The 15141-nt window shown below is 37.4% G+C and overlaps 1 pseudogene; it reads left to right on the top strand.

Moving 5' to 3' along the window:
• Positions 1–216: 216 nt before the first annotated feature.
• LOC124994197 (MAP/microtubule affinity-regulating kinase 3-like) lies at positions 217–2503 on the top strand (annotated as a pseudogene).
• The last annotated feature ends 12638 nt before the right edge of the window (positions 2504–15141 follow it).

Below are 15141 nucleotides of genomic sequence, written 5' to 3'. Positions count from 1 at the left end.
TTTATATGGTTGTAGCAATTAAGATTTTCCCATTTGTGAATCAGTCATTCACGTTCTCCTCCCATTTACTCATTTAGATATTTGTTTTCTCCAGTTTGATTTTTATGTATTTTGGATACATAAAAATAGACAGGGCAAGGGCACTATGTGGGGGCCTCGGAGCTAGCTCCGCAGCACAACTGGCAGGGGAGAATGAGCCCTGGGGCCTGTGGGGGCATGGTCCTGGCAGGCCAGGGATCTAGACCAAGGCTGCAGAACTGGCAAAATCTTGGCTGCTGCTCGCTGGTCACTCAGGGCTGGGCAGTATCGGTTTCACCCTCAAGTGGTGCAGAGTCCAAGCACAGTAAGACATCCACTAGGACCCCCATTCTTTACGCAGTCAGTACCTTTATGACTGTATTGACTGCATAGCAGATTCTAGAATGAGAATCTCGGAAATGAGTAGACCTAGAACACTCCTCATTGGCCTTCTTCTCTTAGACTTACTCAGAAGGATAATTTTAAACTGGGCAAGCATCTTTTGTTGTGGAAGGCGTTTGAGGCTGTTTGATAACCTCTTATCTCCAACTCTTTCCTTGTTTCTCCTTCCCTTGCCTTGCCCTTCCCTCTCCTAAGCCTGCCAGTGGTACCCACAGGCATTTATTAGCTTTGCTAGTTGAGTGGATTTAGGAGTTTATTTTTTCTTCTGTGAAATCATCAAAAGACAGTGAAGATACTCAGTGATGAAGAACCTTGCACACACCACGCACACCTCACATGGAGATTGGCCACAAGAAATCACCTCCGCACTGGACACTCTGGACCACAGTGTAGAAACTCCATAGCTTCTTGTGTGGATGAGCAGCCTCACATCGGATACTACAGACTGTTGAAATTGATCAGAGAGGGGAACTTTGCAAAAGTCAAATTGGCACTACACATCCTTACAGGCAGAGAGGTTGCAATAAAAATAATTGACAAAACTCAGTTGAATCCAACAAGTCTATGAAAGCTATTCAGAGAAGTAAGAATAAGGAAGACTTAATTTCATCCAAACATAGTGAAGTTGTTAGATGTCATTGACACAGAAAAAACACTCTACTAAATCATGGAGTATGCAAGGTTACACATGGAAGAATGAAGAAAGAAGCAAGAGCTAACTTGAGATAGATGGTGTCTGCAGTACGGTATTGCCACCAAAAGCAGATGGTTCACAGGGAACTCAAGGCTTTAGCAGTGAGTTTACTCTTGGCACGAAACTGGATCCCCAGGGCTCTTCCAGGGCAAGAAGTCCGATGGGCAAAATCTGAAGGAACTCAGTGTTACCAGAGAAATACAGAATCCCTTTCCACAAGTCCACGGACTCTGAAAACCTTCTCAAACGCTTCCTGGTGCTAAACCCAGTTAAGCCAGGCACTCTAGAGCAAATAGTGAAGGACAGGTGGATCACCGCAGGGCATGAGGAGATGAACTTCAACCCCTTGTTGAACCGGTGCTAGACATCTCCGGTTCTAGAAACCTTTCACTTGCCAAGGTGCGGCCAGGCAGTGACCTCGGCAATAGCCCGGGTCAGTCTCACCACAAAGAGCAGAGAAGCGTTTATCCCAGCCAGCAGCAGAGTCGGTACGGTGACCACGCTGGACCAGAGATTCCTTCAGTAGTGGCACATCTGAAGAGAAGTGAGACCAGCACTGCAGAGAGTGACCTCAAAGAAGACGGAATTCCCTCCCGGAAATCAGGTGGCAGTGCTGTGGGAGGAAGGGAATTGCTCCAGCCAGTCCTGGGCTTGGGAACGCAAGTAATCCCAGCAAGGCGGATATTACTGAACGCAAGAAGAGTGGCACGGTATCTGGAGGGATGACACGGGCAGAATACTCAGGTTTGTTGTGAGAGAACCTCAGCGGACATTCAGTGATCCAGAATGGCCAGGAGAACAGCGCCATTCCTGATCAGAGAACTCCAGCCGCTTCAACCCGCAGAGTCAGCAGTGCTGCCCCCGGGCGGACTCCGCCTCCGAGGGGCACTTTGCACCGCCAGCCCGGGAAAGGCGAGCTCCAACATCCAGCGGCCCCGGGCCTCGCGCAGCCTGTCCCACGAAGCTACGCCACTGTCCCAGACTCCAAGAGAGGCTCCACTAATCTTTTTAGTAAATTAACTTCAAAACTCACAAGAAGTCGCAGCGTCTTCGTTGAGTAAAAGGACAAGAAGGAAGGAGCAAAACCTCGCTCCCTGCGCTTCACCTGGAGTATGAAAACCACTAGTTTCATGGATCCCGGTGACATGATGCGGGAAATCCGCAAAGTGCTGGACGCCAGTAGCTGCGACTACAAACAGAGGGAACGCTTCCTGGTCTTCCGCGTCCAAGGCGACGAGCACACAGAGAGCCTGGTGCGGTGGGAGTTGGGGATGTGGGAGCTGCTGAGACAACTTGTCTCTGACCAGGGCCCTGTTCAAGCGGAAATCAGGGACATCCAGAGCTTTCAAAAATATTGCTTCCAAAATTGCCAATGAGTTAAAGCTGTAGCCCAGTCATTGTGGTGTAACTTAAGTAGCAATTTAAAGTTTTCCCGAACACGGATGGAAACGTATAGAACAATGTTTAGGCAACAACGTACTTCTAAATCAAGACTGTAAAGTCTGAGGATAAGCGCACGCCTGGGAGCTGAAGCTGGCCTTTTCCACGAATGCACTACATTAAAGTCGTGTGACCCTGAAAAAAAAAAAAAAAAAAAGAGACATGCAAAGTTCTAACAGTTCAGTGCTCCATAAGTGGCTTTCAGTTCAGAGGTAATCCCTCTCTCCTAACAGGCTCTCCTTTTAATGTAGTATGAACCACCATGTAACGATTGCTACCGGTGCAATTAAATGCTTTTATAATTAAATCTCTGTTGGATGGATTTCTTTATCTTTCCTGGGCTGTTTCCTTCTGTGTGTTTCAACTTGTTGGAGTATTGTCACAGAAATGTGAATTGTGTTCTGTGGCAGGGGGAAATATAATTTCGTTAACTAAAAATAAATAAGTCGTATGTGTTGTACATGTTTTCCCACTTTGACTTTTCACTCTTTTTAGGTGGCTTTGAGGAATAAAGTTCTTAATTTTTAGTCTAAGTTATAAAGTTTTCTGTTTATGCTTATTGCTTTTGTACTTAAGAAATTCTTCTCTACCCAGAAGTGCTGAAGATACATCCGGTGTTCATACTCTATTTGTTTATTTACTTATGTGTTTTATATCGATGTCTTTTCTACTTCTGGAATTGATATTTACATGTGGTGAAGGTATAGAAATGACAGGAGACATCTGTTGTTTTGGACTGGGTTTCTACACTAGGCCTCTGACAGATCTAATCAAAATGTAGTTACTCCTGCTAGGTCATCAAACTGAAGCTTAAAGGAAGCAGGAAAATTCCCCCAAAGACAAATTTTTCCCCTCAAAATGAAGATTCATTACAATCACTTGGAAAGGGTCCAACCAACCTGGGCCAGCACAATAAGGAAGTCCCCTCTGCTTGAAAGAGGAAAGTAACCTGAAGGAACAGGATGTTAAACCAGTCTCCTTTTGGTGTTATTTTGTTTTCTTGTTCCTGCTCAAGCTACCTTACAAAAACCAACTGTTTAGCTGTAGCAGTGGTCCACTTCACCTTTTGAATATAGCTCTGAGGATTATTTTTAAAAGAGACAAGTTTTCCTTTTCCTCTTCTCCCTTTCCCTGTCCCTAACCTGGGGGCAGTGAACAAGATTATCCTGAGTAATCTGTGCTCCACAGGAAGGAGATATCAGCCAGAGGATCTAGGAAGTGAATACCTCCCCAATTAACAAATGTATGTTAACACACCATCAAGGTGCCCTGGGCCCTCTTCCACTGAGCTACAGCCCCAGCCCTTGTATAAATTTTTGAATCAGATTGTTAAATTTCACAGTGGGTGTGAATATTTGAGAATGGGACTTGGGAGTTGGGTATGGATTGCATTGACTATGTTGATCAATCCGAGGGGATTTAACAGCTTTATATAATTAAATCTCCCAACCCATGTTTATGATATATCTCCACTTATTTAGCACATTGTATTTCTCAGTAAAAATTCCACCATTTGAGTTTTGCACAAATACTGTATTTCTTTAATGTAAAGATGAACGTTATCTTTTAAATTTCATTTTCGAATCCCTTTTTGCTGGTATAGAAAGAGTTGGTATTACATGCTAATTTTTTTATCTTACAAATCTGGTAAGGTGTTAGGAAACCAAATATCTATCTGCAGTTTATTGTGGAGATTTTAATTTATATATACAGACATTCCTTACCTTGTGATGGAGTTGCATGTTGATAAAAACGTCGTAAGTTGAAAATATTCTAATTGAAGCTGTAACCTACCTAACATCATAATTTAGCAACACAGTACACTGTAGAGCATAGATTGTTTACCTTAGTGATCAATGTGGCTGACTAGGAGATGAGGCCTGGCATTGTGGGACACTATCAGGCTGCATATTGTACCTCTGAGAAAAGATCAAAATTCAAAATTTGAATGTCAGTTTTTATTGAATTGGCATCACTTTCACTCCATTGTTAATTTTAAAGAATATACATATGTGTATATAATGTCTTGAGATATATATGTGTATATATATACACATATATTTGTATATATGTATATATGTATATGTATATGTGTGTGTGTATATATATATATATATATATATATATATATATGTATGTAGTGTCTTGAAATAGACAGGTTTGCTTTTCTTTCTAATTCTTCCACCCTTCATTTTATTCTACTAACACTAGCCACTAGCGGGGTGTTAGTAATTTCATTGCATGAGTGCAGTGTTTATATATAGGCCAGCACTACTTGCAAAGAATATAGAAATCACACTCACAGTCATGCTTATCTTGTTCCTAATCTCAAAGGAAAACCTGATATTTCACCATTAATTCTGCTGATTGCTGTAGGTTGTTGTAAACTCTTTATCAGATCAAGTTCTCCCTTTATTCTTAGCTTGTTGAGTATTGATAGAAAGAAACAATGTTGAATTTTATATTTTTGTTACCTAATGATAAGATCATTTGATTTTTCTCTGGCTTGCATTAATTGATTTTTAAATATTAACCCTTGACTCATGGGATCTATGCAATTTGTTCATGATTCATTTTTCTTTTGTCTATTTATAGACTCCATTTGCTGATAATTTGTTCAGAAACTTTTTCCCTCCCTCAAATTCATGAGTTGGTCTGTCATTTTCCTTTGTCTTCCTGCCATTTCTAAAATTTCAGATTGAAATTATACTAACATTGAAATATGAAGTATGACTAACAATAGGAGGGTGTTAACTCTTATTCTGTCTTTCAGAAAAGTTTATGTAAATTTGGGCTTCTCTTTTATAGAAGCATTTTATTTTGAAATACTTTCAGGCTTACAGAAATATTGCCAGAATAGAATGAAAGAAATCCTGAATATATTTTATTCAGTTTTAGTTTCATTCATTGTGAGGATATTATCATAGTAGCTTTTTCTTTTTCCTTGAATTATGAGACTAAGTTATAAATTCCATGCCCTTTATTCCTAAACATTTTATCACTTTTCCATAAGAAGAAGAGCATTTTTTTGATACTAAAGTATAATTAGCAAAACTAGGGAAATTTATAATGATAAAATCCTTGTATAATATATAATTGTATAATATATAATATATAATTCATAATCAAACTTAGTCAATTGTCAGAATAATATCCTTTACCTTTGTATTCAACAACTTCTTTGCTCTTACTTTGTTTTTAAATTTAAGACTTTCCATGTGGGAATTTCTTTTGTTTGAAATACATCTTTAAGAATTTCCTTTGAGAGAATTTTTATATCATCATCTTATTTGAAAGATACCTTTATTGGGTATAGAATTCTAGATTGACTATTACTTCATCCCCTGGAAGGAATTGTTTTGCTTTATTCTAGTTTTCCTTATTTCTTCAGAGAAGCAATTGTAATGGAACTTCTGGTCAGTATCACATTTTGATATGCATATACATAGTGAAATAATTATAGTCAAGCAAATTAACAAATCTATCATTTCCCATAATTACCTTCTTCTCTGTGTGTGATAAGAACACCTAAAATCGACTTGCAGGAAATTTTCAACATGTAATCCCATGTTGTTGTTATTATTTTTATTATTATTATTATTTGATCTTTGCTTTTTTAAAAATTTATTTTATTGTAAACAAATGGGATACATCTTGTTTCTCTGTTTGTACATGAGGTAGAGGCATACTATTTGTGTAATCATACGTATACATAGGGTAATGGTGTTTGATTCATTCTGTTATTTTTTCCTTCCCCCACCCCTTGCACCCCTCTTTTCTCTCTCTATAGTCCCTCCTTCCTCCGTCCTTGCCTCTCTCCCACCCCCCATTATGTGTCATCATCCACTTATCAGTGAGATCATTCATCCCTTGGTTTTTTGAGATTGTCTTATCTCACTTAGAATGATATTCTCCAATTACAAATGCCATAATTTTATTATTCTTTATGGCTGAGTAATATTCCATTGTATATATATATACCACAGTTTCTTTATCCATTCATAAATTGAAGGGCATCTAGGGTGGTTCCACAATCTGGCTATTGTGAATTGAGCAACTATGAATATTGATGTGTCTACATCACTGTAGTATGCTGATTTTAAGTCCTTTGGGTATAGGCTGAGGAGTGGGATAACTGGGTCAAATGGTGGTTCCATTCCAAGTTTTCTAAGGAATCTCCACACTGCTTTCCAGAGTTGGCTGCACTAATTTACAACCCCACCAGCAATGTATGAGTGTACCTTTTTCCCGACATCCTCGCCAATACCTATTGTTGCTTGTATTCTTGATAATTGCCATTCTAATTGGGGTGAGATGGAATCTTAGTGTAGTTTTGATTTGTATTTCTCTTATTACTAGAGATGTTAAATATTTTTTATTTATCTGTCGATTGCTTGTAGATCTTCTTCGGTGAAGTATCTGTTCATTTCCTTGGCCCATTTGTTGAGTGGGTTATTTGTATTCTTGGTGTAGAGTTTTTTGAGTTTTTATATATTATAGAAATTAGTGCTCTATCTGAAGTATGAGTGGCAAAGTTTTTCTCCCACTCTGTAGGTTCTCTCTTCACATTGTTAATAGTTTCCTTTCCTGAGAGAAAGTTCTTTTAGTTTGAATCTATCCCAGTTATTGATTCTTGCTTTTATTTCTTGTGCTATGGGAGTCCTGTTAAGGAAGTCTGATCCTAAGCCAACAAGTTGGACCTACTTTTTCTTCTATAAGATGCAGGGTCTCTGGTCGGATTCCAAGGTTCTTGATCCATTGTGAGTTGATTTTTGTGCAGGGTGAGAGATAGGGGTTAAGTTTCATTCTGCTGCATATGGATTTCTAGTTTTCCCAGCACCATTTGTTGAAGAGGCTATCTTTCCTCCATTGCATATTTTTGGCACCTTTGTCTAGTATGAAAAAATTGCATTTATTTGGGTTTGTGTCCATGTCCTCTATTCTGTACCATTGATCTACCTGTCTATTTTGGTGCCAATACCATGCCGTTTTTGTTACTATTGCTTTGTAGTACAGTTGAAGTTCTGCTATTGTGATACCCCTGCTTCACTCTTCCTGCTAAGGATTGCTTTAGCTATTCTGGGTTTCTTATTCTTCCAGATGAATTTCCTGATTGCTTGCTCTATTTCTGTGAGGTATGTCATTGGGATTTTAATTGGAATTGCATTGAATCTGCATAGCACTTTTGGTAGTATGACCATTTTTTAAATACATTCATTTTATTTATTTATTTATATGTGGTGCTAAGGACTGAACCCAGCACCTCATACATGCTAGGCAAGCGCTCCACCACCAAGTCACAACCCCAGGCCTAGTATGACCATTTTGACCATATTAATTCTGCCTATCCAAGAACATGGGAGGTCTATACATCTTTTAATGTTTTCTTTAATTTCTTTCTTTAGTGTTCTATAGTTCTCATTGTAGAGGTCTTTCACCTCTTTTGTGAGATTGATTCCCAAGTATTTTATTTTTTTCGATGCTATTGTGAATAGGGTAGTTTCCTAACTTCTCTTTCTGAAGATTCATCACTTATGTATAAAAATGCATTGGATTTATGAACATTGATCTTATATTCTGCTACTTTGCTGAATTCACTTATGAGTTCTAAAAGTTTTCTGGTGGAATTTCCTGGTTCATATAAATATATAATCATGTCATCAGCAAACAGGGATAGTTTGAGTTCTTCTTTTCCTATTCGTATCCCTTTAATTTCTTTGGTTTGTCTAATTGCTCTGGCTAGAGTTTCAAAGACAATGTTGAATAGAAGTGGTGAAAGAGGGTATCCCTGCCTTGTTCCAGTTTTTACGGGGAATGCTTTCAGTTTTTCACCATTTAGAATGATATTGGCATTGGGCTTAGCATAGATGGTCTTTACCATGTTAAGGAATGTTCCCACTATCCCTATTTTTTCTAGAGTTTTGAGCATGAAGGGATGCTGTATTTTATCAAATGCTTTTTATGCATCTATGAAAATATTCATGTGATTCTTGACTTTAAGTCTGTTGATATGGTGAATTACATTTATTGATTTCTGAATGTTGAACCAGCCTTGCGTCCCTGGGATAAAACCCACCTGATCGTGGTGCACAATCTTTTTAATATATTTTTGCATGCGATTTACTAAAATTTTGTTGAGAATTTTTGTGTCAATATTCATTAAGGATATTGGTCTGAAATTTTCTTTCCTCAATGTGTCTCTGTCTGGTTTAGGTATTAGGGTGATATTATCTTCATAGAATGAGTTTGGGAGGGTTCCCTCCTCTTCTATTTCACAGAATACTTAGAGAAATATTGGAATTAGCTCTTCTTTAAAGGTTTTGTAGAACTTGGCTGAGAACCCATCTGGTCCCGGACTTTTCTTTGTTGGTAGGGTTTTGATGACTTCTTCTATGTCATTACTTGAAACTGATCTATTTAAATGTGTATGTACTCCTGGTTCAGTTTAGGTGAATCAAATGTCTCTAGAAACCTGTTGACATCTTTGAGATTTTCTATTTTGTTGGAGTATAGATTTTCAAAATAGCTTCTAATTATGTTTTGTATTTCAGTCATGTCTGTCGTGATATTTCCTTGTTCATTCCAAATTTTAGTAATTTGATTTTCTCTCTCCTTCTTTTTGTTAGTGTGGTTAGGGTTTTATCAATTTTGATTATTTTTTCAAAGAACAGACTTTTTATTTTGTCAATTTTTTCAATTGTTTCTTTTGTTTCAATTTCGTTGATTTCATCTCTGATTTTAACTATTTCTTGTCTTCTACTACTTTTGGTGTTGGTCTGTTCTTCTTTTTCTAGGGCTTTGAGCTGTAGTGTTAGGTCATTTCTTTGTTGATTTTTTCTTCTGTTATTGAATGCACTCCATGAAATAAATTTTCCTCTAAGAACTGCTTTCATAGTATCCCACAGATTTTGATATGATGTATCTTTGTTCTCGTTTACCTCTAAGAATTTTTTAATTTCCCCCCTGATGTCTTCTGTTATCCATTCATCATTCAATAGCATATTGTTTAATCTCTAGGTGTTGGCGTAGTTTCTGTTTTTTATTCTGTCATTTATTTCTAATTTCAATCCATTATGATCTGATAGAGTACAAGGTAGTATCTCTATCTTCTTGTATTTGCTAACAGTAGCTTTGTGGCATAGAATATGGTCTATTTTAGAGAAGGATCCATGTGCTGCTGAGAAGAAAGTGTATTTGCTCTTGGTTGGATGGTATATTCTATAAATGTCTGTTAAGTCTAAATTATTGATTGTGTTATTAAGATCTATGGTTTCTTTGTCTAATTTTTGTTTGGAAGATCTGTCCAGTGGGGTGATAGGTGTGTTAAAGGCACCTAGTATTATTGTGTTGTGGTCTATTTGATTCCTGGAATTGAGAAGGATTTGTTTGATATATGAATGAGCCACTGTTTGGGGCATAGATATTTATGATTATTAAGTCTTGTTGATTTATGCTTCCCTTAAGCAGTACGAAATGTCCTTTATCCCTTCTGACTAACTTTGACTTGAAGTCCACATTACCTGATATGAGGATGGATACTCCAGCTTTTTTCCTGAGTCCATGTGCATGGTATGTTTTTTCCCATCCTTTCACCTTTAGTCTGTGGGTATCACATTCTATGAGGTGAGTCTCTTGCAGGCAGCATATTGTTGGATTTTTCTTTTTAATCCAATCTGCCAGTCCATGTCTTTTGATTGATGAGTTCAGGCCATTAACATTTAGGGTTATTATTGAGATACGATTTGTATTCCCGGTCATTTGACTCATTTTTTTTTTTTTTGACACAACTCGATTTCTCCTTTATTTTGTTGTTCCTTTAGGGTAGTTCCTCTCTTTGCTGATTTACATCGTTGCTTTTCATCTCTTCCTCATGGAATATTTTGCTGAGAATGTTCTGTAGTGCCGGCTTTCTTTTGGTAAATTCTTTTAATTTTTGTTTATCATGGAAAGATTTTATTTTGTCGTCAAATCTGAAAGTAAGTTTTGCTGGGTATAAGATCCTAGGTTGGCATCCATTTTATTTCAGAGCTTGAAAAATGTTGTTCCAGGCCCTTCTAGCTTTTAGGGTCTGGGTTGAAAAATCTGCTGATATCTGTATTGGTTTCCCACTGAATGTAATTTGATTCTTTTCTCTCACAGCCTTTAAAATTCTGTCTTTAGGTATTTTCATTATAATGTGCCTTGGTGTGGGTCTGTTGTAATTTTGTATATTTGGAGTCCTATAAGTCTCTTGTACTTGATTTTCTATTTCACTCTTCAGATTTGGGAAATTTTCTGATATTATTTTATTGAATAGATTGTTCATTCCCTTGGTTTGCTTGTCTAAGTCTTCCTTCCTCAATCCCAATAGTTCTTAAATTTGGTCTTTTCATGATATCCCATAATTCTTGTAGATTCTGTTCATGATTTCTTACCATCTTCTCTGTTTGTTCAACTTTGTTTTCAAGATTAAATATTTTGTCTTCAATGTCTGAGGTTCTGTCTTCCACGTGTTCTATCCTACTGGTTTTGCTTCCTGTGGAGTTTTTAATTTGGTTTATTGTTTCCTTCATTTCAAGGATTTTTTTTTTCTGTATCTCTAACTCTTTATTGAAATGATCTTTTGCTTCCCGCATTTGCTCTTTTAACTGTTGAGTGGTGTGATCATTCAAAGCCTGCATTTGGTCTTTCATCTCATCGTTTGCATCTCTGATCATTTTATTTATGTACATTCTGAACTCCTTTTCTGACATTTCTTCTGCCATACTGTCATTGGGTTTTATTGATGTAGCATCTAGGTTTGTTTGGGACATTTTCTTCCCTTGTTTTCTCATATTGGTCAGTTATCTACGCCTCCAGTAGTGAAACTCTGAGATATTGCAGATTTCCTCTGTTGACTTATAGTGTCCATGTAGATTTCCAATAACTCACCTCCTAGCCTTCAGTAACCTGAAGTCTTAAGGGAATTTGATAATGCAGTGCTCCACAGGGAAGCTGCCCCTGTAGGGGAGGTGGCTTTCCAGTGGGGTATATTCCCTGTTAGTGGGCAGAGGCGCCTCCACTTGTTGACTGATGGTCAGTCAAAAGGGGGACTAGACTGAGGGCTGGGGCTTGGCTAGTCTGGACCTGTGTTTCTGGTTATACTGCCCTGGTAGGAACGCCTTACCTGATGGGGAGGAGTCACCTGGTGGGGATGTCTTGCTGGGCAGCTGTCCTCCGAGAAGTTCCCTTCAGTCCAGAACTACCCCTGGGCTGGGCTGCCCTCCTCTGTGACGTTCCCTGGTGTCTGGAACTACCGCCTGTGCTGGGGAGCCTCACCCTGTCCAAAGCATCTTGCTGGGTGGCCCCTCCTCGAAAAGCTGCCTGCGGTCTGTCCTGCCACTGGTCCTGGGACCCTCGGTCTGCACCAAAGCCTCTTGCTGAGTGGCCCCTCCTCTATAATGCCCATATTATTAACTACAGTTCTTATGTTGTACTTTAAATTGCTAGACCTATTCTTTCTGCATAATGGCAAGTTTGGACCCTTTTACCAGTTTTCTCCATTTCCTCTATCTATGTGCCCTGGTAATCATTATTTATTTATTATCTCTTTCTATATATTTGAAATTATTTTTTGATTCCACATGTAAGGTAGATCATGTATATTTCTTTCCATCTGGCTTATTTTACTTAGCTTAATGTCTTCCTGGTGGCATTCATGTTTTTGCAATTGGCAATGTCTATTTTTAAGGCTAAATATTATTTCATTGTGATCATATGCCACAATTTCATTTTCCCTCCATCTATCTGATGATTAGTGAACTCGAATACCTTTTCATATACCTTTTTGTGCCTAATGTTTTGATACGATATCCAAAAATTCATTATGAAGACCAATGTCAATAAGTGCCCTTTATGTTTTCCTCTAAAAAGGGAACTTAAGTTTTCTTATGCCCGCATGTTGCCATTTAGCATCTTTTCATTTCAACTTGAAGATCTCCCTTTAGCATTTCTTGTAAAGCAGGTTTTATGATAAATTTTCTCAGTTTTTGTTTGAGAAAACATTTCTCTTTTATTTTTGAATGAAATGTTTGTGGGTGTAGTATTATTTATTGGTACAGTGTTACAGAAGTTCCCTTTTATGTAACAATCACTTGTCTCTTTCTTTATTCAAAATTCCCTTTTTATCTTTAACAATTTGAGTATAATATGTCTCAGTGTGGGTTTATAAATGTATCATAACTAACAGTGTCCTTTGTGCTATATGGATCTGAATTTTTATTTCCTTCCCTAAGATGAGGACATTTTCAACCATCATTTCTCTAGTAAGTCATCTCTCTCCTTCTTCTGGAACTCTGACAATGTACATATTGTTTCATTTGATGGCACCATGAGTCCCTTAAGCTTTCTTCACTCTTATTCATTCTTTTCTTTCCTCTTCAGATTCTGTGCTTTCTAATGGCCTGCTATTGAGTTCTCTGATCCTCTTTTCTGCTTATTCTAGTTCACTGGTACACCCTTTATCAAACTTATCAGTTCAGTTATTTTATTCTTCACCTCTATGATTTATGTTTGATGTTTTTAATAAGTTTGTTTATGCATTACTTTCCTAACCTTAGTGAGAGTCGTCATGTTTTTCTTTTGAGTACTTGTTTGGTTAAATTACATGTCTATATTTCATTAAGATCAGTTTCTACAGACTGTAGGGGTCTTTAGCCCCCTTGCTCTTCTCGACCAGCGACAAGGGAAGGGAGCACTCCCCAACAAGGCCAGACCAGGAAAGGTAGGGCTGACTGACTGCCTGCACCCAGCCCTCCGGGCAGAGGACAATCAGACACGTCAGGGAGACCAGTCACAGCAGGAACTCGTTTATTGAGGAAGTCACACAGCTTTTATGTAGGGTGGGGGCTAGGTGGAAACCAATCAGCTTAAAGGTCAGCAAGGCACAGGGGGTTCATGCAGGCGAGAGTCCCATAGGACTATATGGCAAGCACGAGCTGATCACGTTCATGGAACTGTTGTTAACCAATCCCTGACAGTGGCCCGATTTATCATCATTAACTTTTGAAACCGCCTTTGAGGACTTGATCTTGCTCACCCGCCAGGAAGTAAGGAGTCAGCCTGAGTTAGTTAATGTGTCATTAGTCCCAACAAGAGACCTATTTTTTCTGTAGTTAGAACATAGTACTTACTCCCTATAAATATGTTGTGAACACTTGTTTCTCATCTGATAAATAGTTTTATACTAATCCTTCTACACTTAGTAAATACTTGACCCTCTCCATGGAAATCAAGTTCCTTTATCTACCTCAAAGTCATGGACCGTAAGATATGCTGTAATCATTGTATCATGTTCAGATCATCTCCTTTCTGTCCAGAGATCTAAAAATGAAAGATAATCTCTCTCCTTCTATACCTGCACACACTCTATGATAAGAAAGATTTCTTATAGTCAGAGGAGTTAGCTGTTGAGTTCTGACACATTGCCAGAAGGTCTTCCCCTCAGTCTTATAAGGATGATTATCTTATTCTACAATGAAAACATATTATTTATTGCAAGTATTCAAAACATATGGAATTATTTTCTCTACTGCATGCCAAATAATTTATGAATAAGTACAACTGATTTTAGGTTAATAAATAAAGTGATATAAAGTCATAATCCCTTAACAATAATTGTAAAATCCAAAATCCACCCCTGTCAAATATCCAAAACTCTAAGTTCTTTCATATTTAGTACAAATTCATTTGAAATTATTCTGGACTAAAAGATTATAGATATCCTTATCCCACTTTAAGTGAATATTCATGTATTTCACTGCAGATGCATTAATCTGTTTGAATATGCACTGCATCACTGGAGTGTTACCTAATATATACATGCATCCTGTATTAGCTTTCTAAATTTGGAAAAATTTTAAATTGCAAAACACATGTTGCAATAAAATTTTAAGATAAAGGATTATGGATCTGTATTTACATATTTTTTGGTTAGATTTTGACTTGCTAAGTATCTGACACTGGAACAAAGTATTTACATTCTAAAAAGTGCCTTTAAAATTTCAATGCCATTTTGACCTTTTAGTTTACAAACTTTCAATTCCTGTTGTCTTTACAAAGTCAATTCATTGTTAGGAAATGTGACCACTAAGTTACATAGTGTTCTCTCTTTGAAAAAGAGGTATTTATTCCTGGTTTAAGTAGGAAAAGCTGTTACTCCTGCAGATTTAGCTTTGTACACATTTCCTTGTTCATTCTGAGAAGTTCATAGCCATATTTGGTACCAAGAATATAGCAGAGAATTTTTTAATAGTCTCATTTACTCACTTCTTACTTTTTGCTTTTCCATTTTGTTTTCTGATTTGAATTTACTTTGTCTTGTTTTAGTACAATTTCTTGTTTTCTTGCTTCAATGGTAGAAATAAATTAGAGATATAAACAAAAATAGGTAAACAAAAATTACTTGAAACATTTAGAATCTAAATGAGGCTAAATTCTTACAGAAAGGAACTATCTAGATGTACATGACCATGTCTTAATATATAATTTTTTCATTATTCACATCTTATAGATTATTCTTTTATTACTGTCCTTAAATTATCATACTTTACTGTGTCTTTTATTTCTTG

Source organism: Sciurus carolinensis, chromosome 10 (assembly GCF_902686445.1).
Source record: "Sciurus carolinensis chromosome 10, mSciCar1.2, whole genome shotgun sequence".
Taxonomy (NCBI): Eukaryota; Metazoa; Chordata; class Mammalia; order Rodentia; family Sciuridae; genus Sciurus; species Sciurus carolinensis.
The sequence above is the reverse complement of the archived record's forward strand: the minus strand, read 5'-3'. Positions and strand labels throughout refer to the sequence as shown.